This window comes from Pteropus vampyrus, unplaced genomic scaffold (genome assembly GCF_000151845.1).
Source record: "Pteropus vampyrus isolate Shadow unplaced genomic scaffold, Pvam_2.0 Scaffold4, whole genome shotgun sequence".
NCBI lineage: Eukaryota > Metazoa > Chordata > Mammalia > Chiroptera > Pteropodidae > Pteropus > Pteropus vampyrus.
This window is the reverse complement of record NW_011888785.1, coordinates 24,076,980-24,093,870: the sequence shown is the minus strand read 5'-3', so window position 1 is coordinate 24,093,870 and position 16,891 is coordinate 24,076,980. Positions and strand designations below refer to the sequence as shown.

The 16,891-nt window shown below is 33.1% G+C and overlaps 1 protein-coding gene and 1 pseudogene across 1 annotated transcript in view; one reads left to right on the top strand and one right to left on the bottom strand.

Annotated features, from left to right (window-relative positions):
- Positions 1 to 16,891, bottom strand: part of LOC105295242 (voltage-dependent calcium channel subunit alpha-2/delta-1-like) — a gene marked incomplete at its 3' end in the record, with an annotated part of 144,424 nt that overhangs the window by 4,927 nt on the left and 122,606 nt on the right. The window lies entirely within an intron of this gene.
- LOC105294939 lies at positions 14,474 to 15,068 on the top strand (annotated as a pseudogene).

Genomic DNA, 16,891 nt, shown 5'->3' with positions numbered 1-16,891 from the left:
AGTTTAACAAAATAAACTTGAACCTAAGCCTTCTGACTCCAAAGCTTATACACAGTCCATAAGACCAATCTTTAGTATCCACCAAACCCATCAAAAATGTTAACATCACTAGTCATTTCCAAAATAGTATCAAAACCAAAACACCAGTAGAAAACTATTTTAGGTTAGTGGGAAATTCCCAGCAAATTTTCAGAAATTGCTAAAGATTAAAAAAAAAAAAAAAAAAAAAAAAAAAAAAACAGCACAAAAATCTGTATGTCATTTTGGGAACTGTCCTTACATAGGTCTTGCCCTCAAATCCTGAGAGAATATGCTAATCAGAGAAAAAGCTTTTGATATGCAGTGATCTGCAGGGGAAAAAAAAAAATGGGAGAGGTTTTATCAGATCAGAGAAATATCAGCTCCCTTGAAGGCTTATTCATCTTCAACCTTCACTTTTTGTCATGTCTTTATCTCTTCCACTAGCACTGAATTCTGTCAGGTGATATGAAAGTCTAATCAAAGCGGTGTAATTATACAGTGTATAAAGAAATAATTCTATCACTCTCCTTAACAATAGCCAAATATATTTTCTCTTGGAAATAGACTATTTTCAAAACCTGTAAATAATCTGCTTCCTAGACTATAAATTAATTGCTGATGAAAGATAAAAAGAAGTTTTCTGAAATATTTCATTTTAAAAAATTTTCTTTTGATAGCTTTGAGAGGAAACCTTCAGGGATCATATGACAGTTCAGTTAGACTTCAATAATGTTGATACTCACGTTAATTAAGAAATGACTTAGAAACATCATTCAAAGAAACATCTCTAATTCAAAACAATTTCTTTGGCTAGTGTATACCAAGATTTTTCTTTCTAGAAAGGAGGTAATAGAGCTCCACATTAGACCAATCCAAGTAAAATATGCATGTGTTATGTAATTAATGTTCAAATAATACTCAATAAGGATTAGCAAATCATCGTATTATGCCTATGTTGACAATTTTTTATCACTCTAATGAATTTGTCCTACTTTTATGCAATGTTAACAAAAAATCTGGATAAACAGTCAAATGGTCTAACAATACTCATTGAAAATAGTAGATTTAGATGAATAAACAGACTTCTTTTTTGAAGAAGAAGAGTGTAGAGGTACAATCAATTATTTTGAAGCAATGGTATAATTAGTATACACTTTTAAATCAGACAAATTGGGTTTCCAATTCTGGCACTGCAATTCACTAACTATGAAATTTTAGTCAATGAACACTTTTCAGCATCTAAGAACAACATCTACCTTATGTATTTTCTATTTTGCATGCGAAATATCTAGCACATCATAAACTCAATAAAGTTTTGCTTCCATTTGAATCTTACAAATATAACTTCATAGAATAGACTGTTAGAACTATAATCATTGATCACCCACTTCAAGATATATGAGTGAAATAAATGAAAACATCTTAATGGCTCCTAAATTTTCAGTGTATTTGGCCCTACAGAAAAGCCCTCATCTGTAGAACCATATCATGGTCCCAAAGCATATGCAATTCAGGGAATATAACAGTTTAATATAGTAGTCAATAAAATGAGTTCAATTTTATTTTTATCATAAATGTAATGAGAATGGAGAGAAGATTACAAAATACGAAAAATACTGAAAAGCATAGAAACAGTCTGGAACCCATCACCCAGAATTCATCTTTTTTTAAAAATATTTTCCTCTTAATTGTTTATGTACAAAATAAAATATTACCAATAACCTTGAAGTTCACCTTATTTACCCCTTTGACCAATTTCCCTACCCACAGCAATCACTATAATTCTTTGCATTGTTTGGCATGTATTTTTTTTAATTATGTAAATGTTATCTGATGTTGATATTATTGAGTCTTCCTTCTAATAGGTTGCATGAAGGTGGAAGGCCAAAGAGAAACACCAGCAGCTTTAGGGCAGGGGGAACTGATTTATCTAAGGAGAAATCCATCACCCTTGCAAGCAATGGTTTAGATTGAACAAGAGAATCAATTAATGTCAATGAGTATTGAGGAATAGTTTGCTCGGAGTTTTGGAAAGTAAATACAATCCCTGGAAGAGAAAAACAATGCTGAAGCCATCTCCAAAACTCTTTCGTAGCATAGAAATTCTATGTATTTTTATCTTCAGAACATAGCAACAAGGCCATATTTATAAATACAGTCCTACCTATTCCTCCTCTCCATCAAGAGACCATCATTCTTTCTGCAAAGACATTACTCGTGCAGTTTGAAAAATGCTAAGTCAACACTCAACCAACTCAATTTATCCAAAGACACATGTCGATCCCCTTACTATGGTGCTATGGGTTAGCAAGTCCTCTCTTACAAAGATTACTAAATACAGTTTTTATGTTTTACTATGCTTACCTAAAATATGCTCTTGCAAACTCTGCTTCTGTTTAATGACATGAGACGTGAGCAGCTAATTATAATAATAAAATTTCCTTTTTTCAAATTCATTTTTTAAAGCAGAGCAATTTCAAATTGATTCCAAGACACACACACAAAAAAATTTTTTAATAGAATTATATTTTAATTTAAAAAATATACTTCAATGATTTAAGAAATTCTAACAAATCCTGATAAAATAGCTTAGCACCAGTCCATCTGAGTTTGAGTTTACTGAGGAGAAAAAAAGCAGTTTGCCTTCTTGACTATTGTTTCTAAAGAGAAATAAAACAGGCCATGTAATATATACATTGATTAAAATTATTTGTAAATAGACTGACCAAGTAGAAATAAAATATATAGCCTTCTTATTTATGTCTATTTTAAAATGTGATAAATATTTTAATACTTTAAATACTGGAATTATGACAGGAAAATTACCAAAATTAATAGTAAAATACTAATTTGTGATTATATTAAGGCAAATCACATATAAATTTTACACTGTACAAGGTGCAATGTAAGGCTACAAATTAATTCTTTTTGATAGACTTTCATTTTCTTACAATTAATTTCATTCCAGGTTATATGAAATAAAGATTTTATAATACAAACACTATTTTTCCTTCTTCTGCTAGCTTTCAGGGAGTATAATATATGCAAAACATATAAATAAAAGTTTTTGAAATCAAGCCAGCCATCATTTATTCTTCTATTTGTAGCCCAGTGAAAAATAAATCTTTTGGAACATGGCTTCTGGATCGTGTTGTATAGATTTCAGCCCTGGATCTGCCATATTCAGGAAATGCTTTTGAAATTAATCACAAATCTTCAAGTCTAATCGTCAGAGATGTAATTAGCTCCAAATAAATTGGCAGACACTTAGAATATAGAAGCCAGAGTAAAGGAGATGTCATCTGGACTGTTGGAATATAGAAGCCAGAGTAAAGGAGATGTCATCTGGTAAGAATAGTAAAACCCTGTTTAGCAGTAGTGAAAGTAAATAATACATAACGGGTAATTATCATTACCTTTTCTGGCTTTAGAGCACAAAACTATAAAATAATACATTGTTCAAATGAATATAATTTCTACATCAGCTCTACACTCTGCCACCTTCAAAGAATCACCAGATGCGCTTGTGCATCATACCTAGACCTCAAAGAAACTCACTCAACCATACCTCCAGCCAAAGATTCTGATTCTATCCCTGGGGACATTCCCAGAAGTCTACATCTTTAATATAGTACAACTTCTTCTTGTACTAAACTTTGAAAACACTCTTCTAGAGGGCAACACTTTAGTTTTATTAGATACATGGATTTAATTACTCTTTGAAAAACACTGTTCTTAATAGAAGCACAAGTTGATGGAACTCAACAGAAATACCCTAGTGCCCTTTACTAGAGCCACATCCTTACACTACCATGACACCATCATCTGTTCACAATTCTTGTACACGCTCATGCTCTCTCTCCCAGTCTGTCTGTCTCTCTCTCTCTTTTCTCACTTTCTTTCTCAATAAACAACTAAATGTGAGTCGCTTAGGTACAAAAAGCAATTCTTTCATGTATGTGTACCTCACACATCTCACACAATGTGGCAGAGAGCAGGCACTCAATTAATGTGAGTAGAAATGTAGAAATAATAATTTCCAAGTATTTTCAATGTTTTATCTCATTTTTATCAAGGTTTATAACTAGGCACACTAAATCATCATCATTCATTATCATGACACTTTGAGAGGCCACAAAATTTTCTTCCGCTATGACAAGCATAGTGCTAGATTAATACATCACCCCTTAATTCTTAAAAATTGTTGGATTAATTCATCACCATCTGATCCTTAAAATTTAGTAGAATTTGGCTGGAGATGTGGCAGGGATCCAAGCTAATCTATGTAATCTCACTCTGGATTCCAGAATTAATTTATAATCAGTTGCTTTATTCTCTAAATGTTGAATACTAATGATGTGGATTCAGAAACCCAGGAAAGGATCAGTGTGAAAAACGAAGAGAATTTAGACAGTGCTCAGGGAAAGAAAAAAAAAGGACGGTTCCTAAAACTAGTCTAGCCCTTAGTCCTATTGATAATTGTCTCTAGGATCCCATACCATATAGTTAAGCTACAAAATCAAACTACTTACAGTAGGGGATTATATACTTAAGGAATAAAAACAGCAGCATCTCTTCAGCTGAGAACTGAATTTTGTTGAATATGTCATCTATTCCAAAGGTCTTCAATCACTTTGCCAACCAACAAAGTGCCTACAAATAAATCAAATACCAAACCTAAGCCACTCTAATTTGGTACGTTTTACATCTCTTCATAATCTCACACTTACATATCTACCAATTATTTTTCACTACTGTAAACAACTAAAACAGCATAATATAGTTCAAACAGCTCTACTACTTACTATACATAAGTGTGACCAAGTTAAGTAACACCATTTTACCTTAATTTCCTCAAATATAAAACAAAGATTATTATAGCGCATATATTGTGTATTGCATGGGTTAAATAGGATGTTTGTAAAGTTCTCAATAAGTGAAAGTTATCACAGATTAAAATATGAAGTACAGAGGAGTGACTCATAAATTATGAAGTTAATAAACTGAAAATCTTGAAATTATTATCAAGAAAAAAATAGCCATCCTAAACTTTCTGTAATAAAAAAAAACTTATTAAACAGGTTATAACTTTGCTGAGGCTAAGCAAACAGTTTTGACTGTTCCCTCTAAAATAGTCCTACTGTGTTGGAAGACGATTCTCCATGGGTCTCTCATGTTTCCTCGCGTCACATGAACAAAGGAGGGAGACCCTCTGCTCTGGACTATCTTTTCCAGAATAGCAGCTTTGGAAGACAGAGAGCATGTTTCCCTCCACAGAGGAGAACAGATTTATTCGTTGGCCAGGATAACAAAAATAATCTGTGAGGCAGAAGTTAGGCAGGTTTACTGGTAGCCCCCCTTTAGAAGATTGGAGTTTCCCAAGCTCAAGTTTCCTCGGCTGTGATGCAAACTCACAGCAGACACAGTGTGCAATTAGGCTACTCAGCATGACCCTCATTAGACTTGAGGGTCAGGAAGATCTGATGTGAACACAAGCCCAAGCTGCCTTATCTGTTGGGTCAAGTCCCTTGTGTCTGACTCAAAGAAACAAGAATTTGTGGTGGGCTAGCTTATTAGCTTACGAAAAGTATAAAATCTCAGACCTCTAACATTTCTTGTTATACCATATCTAGTTGAGTCTGTTCCATAAAAATATTCACTGAGTCATCTCCCTATACTCAAACTCTCACCATCATTTAACTAATAACATTCATTTTGTCTTCAGTTCTTTACTGAGCATGCATTTCACACCCTGCTTAAATTAGTGTCTCTAGAACAGTCTTTTTCAAAGTGTGCACAGACCAACAGGAACAGCATTACCTGGGAATGGGTTAGACATGTATATTCTCGGAACTCGCACTAAACATACTGAAGCAGAAACTCTGGGGGTGAGCCCTATCAATCCATGATTTAACAAGACTTCCCAGTGATTCTAATGTGCACTAAAGTTTGAGAAGCACTGCTCTAAAATAAAAAAAATTCATAGCACTATTCGAGCAGAAGTTTTGTATTATCCTAATAGCAGCTCTTACAGCAGTGGGAAATAGCATTACAACAATTTGTTCTATAGCTTTTTTTTTCTTTTTTGAAAAATAAACCTGGTAAATAAGACACACTGCAGGTGAATATATGAGGCCGAAGTCCCAATTAGATGGATACCAAATGAGAAGTTTAATCATGATTTTGTTAGGTAGGTAGGTAGTCATGAAAAACAGGAGGGAAGGCCCAACTCTGTAACCATAGAAACCTTCCAGAAACTCCCGTTTTATGGTTATGAATTACCCCAAATCCTAAGGAACGAAGGCCATAAAGTCTGCTGGCTTAAACCAGCCACAAACGTGTGCACAGAAAGGACTACCCTAACCTGCCCATAACCTCAGCCTCATTATACCATCATTATAATATCATGCCTATGCCCAGAAGTTCATGAATCTAATTATAACTGACTGAATTCTGGGTAAGCACATATGTAGTAGGCCAAGGGTTATATAAGACAACTGTTAGTCAAGGTGACCTCACATAATGATCATCTAGGACCTCCTATCACAGTATAAATATAAACAGGCCCTTTCACTTCTGCATTGTTACAGCTGTCTTTGCTGAAAAACTCACTCCTCCCTTGGAGCTTACTCTGTCTTTTATGTTTACACCTCCCAAATTCCACAAGGCTGCAGCCTTCCTTAATGTGGCCAGTCTCCTTCTAAAATGTACTTTAAATAAATTTTACTTTTTCTAAATCTTGCTGACCTATAATTCTTCACTGGGTTGGCAGGGAAGAACCGAGGACCTTTCCATGCTTCTGGGGCAGCACCAGAATTCACATCACTCCAGGGGTAACAAGTTAGTCTTACTTTTACTGATTATATAGTTTATGAGGTTTATTCCTGAAACAACTGACTTTAATTTGGAAACTAAATAATAAGAAAATATATCTGACAAAATATGTAAAAATGACTGCATAATGTTATAGAACACAATAGTAAATGTATATAGAAACTGTAGAAATGTTACTGAATACTCAATAAAGTACCCTACAAATATTTAATTAGAAAGAAAATGCAATTTGTTATTATCTAAAATTATCCTCTTATTATTTTTCTTCTTTGAAATATATTATTGAAACACACTGCTTTATATTTATTGTTTTATAATTCTTTCTTTCCTTCATTCCTTCCTCTCCTTCTATGATACAGGAAACTAGGTGGATTCAAACTTGCTTAGTTCTTGCCAGCCCACTACTCATAATATGCAGGAACTTGTGGAGGCTTCAGGGTTTCGTTGTATTTTTAACATGTTGGTTGCCAAATAAAGCATAAAGCACAAAACTTTACACAACATAGAAGGAGAGAAAGTGCTATACTTACAAGAAAATGTTCAAATCATTGTAGAACTCAGGTAATATAAAAGAACTCATAAAATACACAACCACTAAAAAAAAAAAAGGAAAAAACTGTAGAAAGGCCACTTTTCACTGTCAGATGATTTTTGTGAGGCTCTGCCTCTCTGAAAATCTAAAAATGTATCAAAGTTCATATGGGTTTTGTTAGAATATGAAAACAGCAAAGACAATTTAATTGAACACGATACAAACTAACATAATAAAAAATGCAGTGTAACGGATTGAGAAATATCTTTTCAACTATTTTTTTGGTACTTTCCACTATTTTTGTTTTTAAGAAAAAACAGAAAGTAAATCTAAAAGCTTCAGCTCTCTTCAAAGACAGTAACTGGAGGGCACCCGAGTCCAGAGCTTGTGCTGCCTGTGCTGCTCAGCCAATAGACCTACACAAGAGTTGGGATATTTAGAATAAACGTTTGTTGTCAGAGCACCGGTGATCTGAGACAGCAGCAGGTTAACATCTTCAAAACTGCCTTGCCTTCTCAGTCTGGCTTAGGGTATTTAAAGGAAAATCTGGGCATTATTCCAGGAGCTACGTGATGGTTGGTGAAAGTGGGGGTCTGTTATGATTCACAGAGCTGTTCCTCTGGCAACATGGTCCTCCAGTGGCATTAGCAGCCCAGGAACAAAGATGGGAGTGGTCTGGAAAGAATGCTAGACCAGAAGGATTATGATCAGTAAGCATAAAAGCATTAATCATAAGTTTCAGGTCAACTTTCTATGGCAGAGGACGTTCTAAGTTCTGGGTCAAGTCAATGAGTTCTATCTATTGCTAAGATTTAGGGCAAGGAAAAGTGAAGCTGGAGACACTGTGAGGCCAATGAGGGTTCCACTGGGCCCTTCTTCAAGACCTTAACTAGAGGCAAGAATATAAATAAATGAATATGACAAAATAACATATTTTTGTAATTTATCTTTAGTTTTATATATGTATACATATGTTTGTGTATATATATATATCAAAAAACTGAAAATAAATTTAAAAAAAAAGATTAGCAAGAAGAGCAGATAAATGGTCTACATAATTTATTTTGATACCCTACAGTGGATACAATTGAAAAGGTTTATAATATTGGTAAATAGTCTTTTCATATATAATTTTTCTTTCAGAATTTCATAATTCCTAAAGTGTTTATAATTATATTTCCCTTGTCATAATTCAAGAGTTTTAAAAGCTTGAATTATTAACTTTACAAGTGAACTCATAGAGAGACAGACATTACCTTCCACTGCCCCCAAACTGCTCTTTAAATAAAATGTTCCCTCAGCTATTCCAAATATAGTTCTGAAGATTTTATTTTTAGTAAAAAATTTTGTGTAGGGCTTGTTTAATAATAATTCAGGAAACCATAAAACACATATTGACTTTGAAAATATAAGAGAAGCTATTTAATTTCTCTGTGCTTTTGTTTCTTCATCTGTAAAACAGAGATAATAATACCAGTTTCACAGAATTATTTAGGGATAAATGAGATTTTTGTGAAACACACACAGCACTGACATCTTTGTCAACATTAGCTATTACTAATTAAAAAGGGGGAAAAGGAGTTCTGTCTTATTGAGGATATAATCAAACAGGTACATATCATTCCGGTCTAAATATACTTCAGGTGTCCAAGATTCCATCAGATTATATCTGCTTTAACCACCTTCCATTCTGTTAATTTTTCAATAATGATTTGCCATCTCCAATGCTCTTCTGCCCCCAACCTCCCTTTGATTCTTATTATATCAAAGAGGATTTGTTTCTTTTATCTCAGGCTACTCATTGACTGGTAGTAAACTATCAATCATTCCTGCCATATTATCTTAATTTCTTTTTACTTTTAAATAATTTATCTTTGAGTTTAATTAACTCTCACAGGCTGCCAATTCAGTGAGTGGGCTGGCTTTAAAAATATGTGATCTTAGTAAGCAAATTTTCTGTTTTGCTAATGTTGCTATGGAAACACTCCTTTTTCCCCCATTTTTGGGAGTGAATTTATCACATTCTGTGGTAGGTAAAAGTGTGTACCATCTTCTCCTCCCCTACTTATATAATTTTTCCTCCAAGGATTTGGAAAATCACTATAATGGGTAAATCCGTCAATTGAATCGGTATAATACAAAATTTATTAGTTTTTTTTAAATATCAAAAACATCATCCACTAGTAATCGGAAAAATTATGTATATGTCATTCCAGTTTCCCTCTTTTCTAGGGAATATGTTTTTTAAATTGCTGTTAAAATACTTAGTAGCTCTTTAGCTTTTTTGTCAACTTGAATAATAATATTATTTCTCCTTGTTCTCCTATGAGTTTTAACAACTTCTATGAAAAAATTCCAGTAACTGACATTATCAAAATTCTCTCAATAATACTCACATTATTATCCTATAATTTTCTGCTCATATTTCTTGGACATAAACTCATAACAAGTAACAAAATTTTAAACCCTTAGCTCTCAAGTGAAAAATTTGAGAAGGTTTTTTTTGGGGGGGAGGGGATCATTTAATAAACTATGTAAATATCTAACCAATGTACTGTATACCTGAAACTAATAAAATAAATAAATATATATAAAATAAATAAAATTAATTTCTCTAACTTTTAAACTAGATAAACAAAAGTGAATTGGGAAAAAAATTAAATTGTATATTCATTATATGATGCACATGATATTAAGAATAATGATGGTTAAAATATATGTAGCTTTTTACCATTTTTGAAATTCTTTTACAGATGATATCTCAGTTGACCATCATAATTAAGTATCAGTAACAATAAAAGCTGACATTTTTTCATTACTTACTCTTTGCCAAGCACCTCATAGAAAATTATTCCATCTATCTTATATACTTCTAGATACTATGGTTAGCTCCATTTACAGAGGGGTAAACAGACTTCATAAAGTTTAGGTTGCCCTACATTATCTGTTCTCTGAAGTCTGTTTACTCCTCTGTCAATGGAGCTAGTGACAGTATCTACTAAATTGTAGAAAAAGATAGATGGGATAATTCCTACAAGGTGCTTCCAAAGAGAAAGTGGTGGAGGAACTGGAATTTGAATAAGGCTACATATTCCAGAGCCCTTGCCTCTATCCCACCTGATGATATTACCAAACTCAAGGGATTTGTTTTGCTTGCATGCATCAAAGCCAAAAGAGACATAAACAGGAGTTTGCAGCAAAGAAAGTAGAGATTTATTTAAGGAAATGGCGCCGTACTCCACTGCCTTGCTGCAGCATTCACAGGCTAGGACAAGAGACACAGGTGAGCTAGAGCTCAAAGATCTGGCTCTCTAGGGAATAGGTTATATAGGGGAAAACTCCTTAGTAGCTAAGGGTGGGGGACTAGGGTAGGATGCAGCTGATCACTGCTTCAGGTCCTGAAGTCAGTCATGGCACTGTTCTGTCTGGTTTCAAGGGGACGCTGGCAAGGTAGTTCTTCTTTCATGGGTGTGGAGCTGCAAGATGTTATCTTTAGTTTGACCTAAATTCTGTTTCTGTGGTCAACAAATCTGGGATTTTGTTCCTAAGAATGATGCTGACCTAAGGGCTTAATAATTAAGGGAGTGGTCTTGCAATATGCAGAAGAATAAGAAAAGAAAAGAAGCAAGTGAGCCCAAGGCCAGTTTGAATCAAGGAGAAAGGAAAGAGAAAAAGTTCTTTTAAAGAAGTGAAGATTTGCATGCTTACAGTAAAAGAAGTTATATACAACATGCTTTCAACATAACTTAAGTGGAAAGGTAACTATGAACATGAAGTAATTTCTTCTCATTCACTATACACTACAAAGTAGCTCAAATATGAATCAAACAACCAATTAAGTACTTGAAAAAAGTCTCCTTCAGTATTTATTATATTTTTTTATTCAAAATTAGTTACATCCTTTTTACAAGTGATTATTTTTCTCTCCCCATCCCACCGTACTCCACTGCCTTGCTGCAGCATTCACAGGCTAGGACAATAGGTCAAATGAGATAAACAGCTAAAAATTATGTAAGTGTTAAGGACCCTGACAACCCAATAGTAGTAATGTTATTGTCAATTAGAATGAGTATCAACACTGAAACAAAGGGGCAGATCAAAACAAGCAAATAAAAAAATGTATAGTGGAGGTAGGGTTTCCTCCTCAGAAACTCCATTAACTATTACTTCATCCAGAGAGCTATGATACCTATGATAAAAAAGGCGAGTGAAGGGGAAGGATGATCCTTAGTTTTGTCACACAGACTATATTCACTTTGAAAAAGTTTGGGAGAGCAAATGAGATGTTCCTGCAGAGATTTCTTTACCCAAGGAGATGTTCCTGCAGAGATTTATTTACCCAAGGTATCCAGGAGCTCTCAAGAAAATAGTTTATCCTAAAGAAACTGAAAATAGACACAAACTCATTTGCTCTAAAGAAATGGACCACATTTGAGAAAAGTGGACAAGATTATTTCTGAGTGAAGCCTCTTAAATACACCTCTAATTGTTTTTATCCCAGACACCAAAGATGCTTGAAAGAAAACTAAAAATTATTTCACAAAAATCTTTGTAAAGGATTAAATGCATTAAAGCAGTGCAACTTTGATATGTGTTAGAGAACAGAACAAAGTGGAGGGTGAAGGGTATTTCCTGTCATTAGCATTACTGAAGCATGAATAACCCACAGTAGGCTCAGAAATGCCCCAGACCTAACAGCGATAAAAAGTTATTATCACATGTAGTGATAGTCTCAAAAAAATATTTGGGTAAACATGCTTTTTAAAGTTTATTATATCCTATTTTTATCTCTAGATTAGGTAACATGTTAGAGCAAAGGGAAGAGAATGGAAGATTTTTAGAAATGTGATTGTATACACACACACATACATACACAGCAGGTTTACGAATAACACTGTTTCCTTATAATGTTGATGAGATGCATAGGAACTTAAGTCTTGTTCATATCAATTAGCATATAGTAAAATTGATTTCATTTTATGTTGTTTCACTTAATGTCACAAAACCTATCAATGACATTAAGTGAGAATTTAGTGTATATGATATGATATATTCAGAAAAGAGGCATGATGGATTCAGACACAGATCGAAATTCTAACTGTGGCTCTTCCACTTGTTATGTATAATCTCTAAATCACAGTTTCTTCTCCTATAAAAAAGAGATAATGATCTCAAATACCCTCACAATGATCTCAAATATCCTCACAAGTTTATGGTGAAGATTTAATGTGACAACAAACATGACTCGTCTAAGATTTAATCAATATTAATGAATACTCAATCTCTAAAGCTGTCTTTTCTTTACATTTTAAAGGTTGCAAATAACAAATAATTTTATAAAACTCATGGATCTAAGCCTCACAAATATCTAGCTTTAAATAAGTATCAGTAATATAAAATCGAGCATAATGAAAAATGTGATTTGGTGAATATTAAAAACATGAGCCTATTTTCAACTGAATGCATATTAATTCTATGTCTTTACCATCAATCAATCTCAAAGGCTGAAAGTACCATAATAATCCATACGATGAATACATTTCCCCAAAATTCCAAAAGATTACACATAAATGGGTAAACAGAACAAGAAAAAATAGGTAATAGTCAAGATTTTTGAGGAAATAATGGCCAGCCATCAACAAATTAAAGCTGATTTAATTAATTAAAGAAATCAACACGTATTTATGATCAGCTACTTTCTATATGTAGAACTTTAGGAGCTATGTAAAATGCTGTGAGACCTGAGAGCTAACCTTCATGCTCAGATCCGGGTCCATAATAATCTACTAAAAGAAAATATCACAGAGAAAGAAACATAAAACAGAACAAAAGTATACTAAGAAAATATTAGTTTTCATTAGATGGATTTGTGAAGGTAGGAAGCAAAATTTAGCAGAGAGAAAATGATATCTGGTGGGTCAGATAGTGAAAACAAATGGAAACAGTGGTCCTATTTAAAGCTTATTTTACTTATTTGGCTTACTGAATGTTAAATAGCTTGATGCAGCATGAATTTGTCTGAGAAAAAAAAAGGCAAAATGCTGTTGAAAGTATTAGTGTAGGAACTTGGTACAATGTTCACCTTCTAAAGAACCAGTAAAGAAAATTGGATTTTTAAGAATCCACCAATTTCAACACTATGAAAGAAGTATTTGGGCTACAGTATTCTGGTCTTATTTAACACATAGGCAGAATATTAATAGGATTATTTAGTGGGTAAGCAGAATAATAGAGCTTCATGAGTGAGACTCCAGAAAGATTAACAGATTGCATTTGTGCTTAAATTTTTCCCTGCTTGGCCAATAGTGCTCTAAGGTTTCTCAAGCCAAGATTCTCTTTTTTTTGGCCTAACCATGTATTACCTGTTGTAAAAGTGCTCTTAAATTGAAATATCCATGAGAATAATCACCCTGAGTTTTCTTAGTATGAAACTACTACAAATTAGTTTATTACATCGTATTCAGAATGGGGAGAAACAGGATACCAGAAAAGGGAAAATTTCACAAGGATTTAAAAGCAAAGGAGAAGAAAAGAATCATTTTAAAATAAGAGGTATACCACCTGATTATGTTATGTCTCGGTAAAGTTTCAGAGCAGTGGATCCTGGAGACTAATGGAAGAGTACAGGAGAACTTGCTTCTTACAGAAAAGGGTACAGAAGGGAGAAGAACTTGCACAAGAAAGGTTTCTGTAGGAAAAACTCAACTTTTATTCATGGTATTGTTATTGAATTTTAACTATGCTAGCTGCTGGAAAGACAAGGATAAAAAAGAGTAGCTGCATTTAGGGCTACTTGAATAGACATGATTTTGCTTTATGGAAAATCGAATCTATTGTTTTTTAAATGATGGGTAAACTAAAAGGTTACCTTAAATAAATAGAACAATAGGAGCCACAAATTTTATTACAGATATATTTCAAAGGTAAGTAATTTATAATGAATTTATAATTTGATATAATTAACTAAGCCTATCTTGCCTTTAAAAAAATTCCCTGCTGGCAGTGATTCGGCCACTGAGGAGTTGAGGTGGGTTTAGGGGGACGGCACGGGACTCTTCTTTTGGACTGACCATGGGGCAGCTGGGGAGCATGTCGACCCTAGCCGGGAGGAAGCTATTGAGGGATTTCAAGGGATTGCAAAAAGACTCACCTGTGGGTGTCAGCGGTACACCATCTGAAAACAACATCATGTAGTGGAATGCAGTTATATTTGGACTAGAAAGTACACCTTTTGAAGATGGTATTTTAAACTAGTAATAGAATTTTTTAAAGAATTTCTAAATAAACTGCCAGCTGTTAGGTTTTTATCCAAAATGTTTCATCCAAATGTGTATTCTGATGGCAGCGTATCTTTAGATATGCTTCAGATATTGATGCAGTCCAACAAATGATGTATCTTTTCTATCTTAACATCAACTCAGTCTTTCCTGGATGATCCAAATTCAAACAGTCCAGCCAATAGCCAGGCAGCACAGCTTCATCAGGAACACAAACAAGAATATGAGAAAAGAGTTTCCACCATTGTTGAACAAACCTGGAATGATTCATAATAGACAACTGGTCTGTTAATCTTTTTCTTCATTGTTGTATAATTTACCTCTCAGTAGAAAGGCTAATAAATTTTAAGTGCTACAGATTTTAAGGATTCTGCAGAAAAAAAAATCCTTCAGTTTAGAACCTACAAAAGATTGTGTATCTTGATTAATGTACTTTTTTTATTACATGGTGTGAAGTTATTGCTTACATAAATTTGTAATAGATATTAAATTTTTTTCCTGCTGTAGAGTTCACAAACAGTGTATCCAATCATGATAAATTGTCATTTTTGAATTCTAGCGAATGGTTTTTAAGAGTGAGAGATGCAAAATTTTATAACAGAAAGCAATACTCTTAGAAGCCAAAATGCTATTGTTATTCACACTCAGAAGAAGAATCATCTCCACAGTAAGATTTTACTGCCTTTGTTCTATGCGTGGAGAACTTAGTTTATCTATTAGATTTTCTTTACTGTGAATGTGAACCAATGTTTAATTGCTTCATATTCATAATTGTATTAACTTCGAATAAATTGTTTTAAATAAAAAAAAATGTTCTATGGCATAATGGAGATTAATTATTAAAAGACAAAAGCAATCTTTAGCTATCATTCAAACAGGCAGAAACGCATGGCCACCTATTGAGGATTCAGCGTCATTAACTTTTCTCAAATCTCATTTCTCAAATCTCATTCGTAATATAAAAGACCACCATACTTTCAATTCCCAGAAAGATAAATTTAATCAACCCAATAATGTGTGAATTTGTTTATACCACCCCTACTCATTATCTAACTAAAATCTCATGCTTTCTTCAAATTACAATACCATCTTCTTAAATAGAGCTTTGGACTATTTTCTATTGAACAAAAGAATTTTCTCAATATCCTTAAACTCATCACCATTTCCTCTTGGCATTATTTAAAAAAAATCAAATCATAAAATCATATGTTGTTAAAGATTGGAAGGGATCTTGGATGTCATTGGGTCCATCATTCTCATTTTACAGAAGGACAAACCAGATGATATAAAAAATGTCTGGGAATTAGAAAGTCAATAAGGACAACTAAAAAATGTTTGTTAGAAAGGAAGGTATGCTATTGAATGATACTACAAAATTGCAAAATATGCTTCACTTTCTTTACAGGTACACAACTCACAAGTAATAAATATACTGCTAATGAGGGCAATACTAAACACTCTACCCATAAAGAAAATAAAGGCTTTAGGCAGAACTCCAATAAATCTGCAGTGTATAAGGATTTGCTTTTCTTTCCTCATCCTGATCTCCATATGACTTTAATGTATATTTATTAAGAATTTGTAAAGAGAAATCTAAGAACTAAGGGATCAAAAAGTTATTAAATTAATTTACCTTAACTATTAGTAGAAAATATATACTTATACATTTATTGATTATATTTTATACTTTTTAAGATTTTTTTTTTTTTTGCATCTATTTAATGTAAGGATTCTAGCATGCATATTTACTTAAGTATCTTTATAACACATTTTCAGTTTGGGAAATAATTTTCAAAAGCCCTTAGTTTAAAAGACTTTTACAATATTAGATTTTTGATAAAAGCTTTGAGAGTTTCCCAAAGCAATCTAAATTTATCGAGCTGCTTTTCAGCAAAAAGGTGTTTAATTAGGTTGTCTCACACTTCTATAAATCTGAAAACCTAATCACCACCTTCAAACTCAGAACATAGGCAAGTTGCTTTGAATATTATCCTGTACAAAACCTGTGTTTTTTTAATTCCACTCATTTCCACGTTCTATCTGGGAAAATTTTGACTTTAAAAGTATTTCATATTTTTTTAAAATCAAAGAGAAAATTTTAAAAAAGTCAAAGTCACAACATGAATAAATCCAACTAATGTCATTCTTCTCTTATGAAGGGAGAGTGTGTATATGCATGCAAAAAACTTCAAGTATAAGTAGGCATTTAAAAGCAGCAAATCAAAAG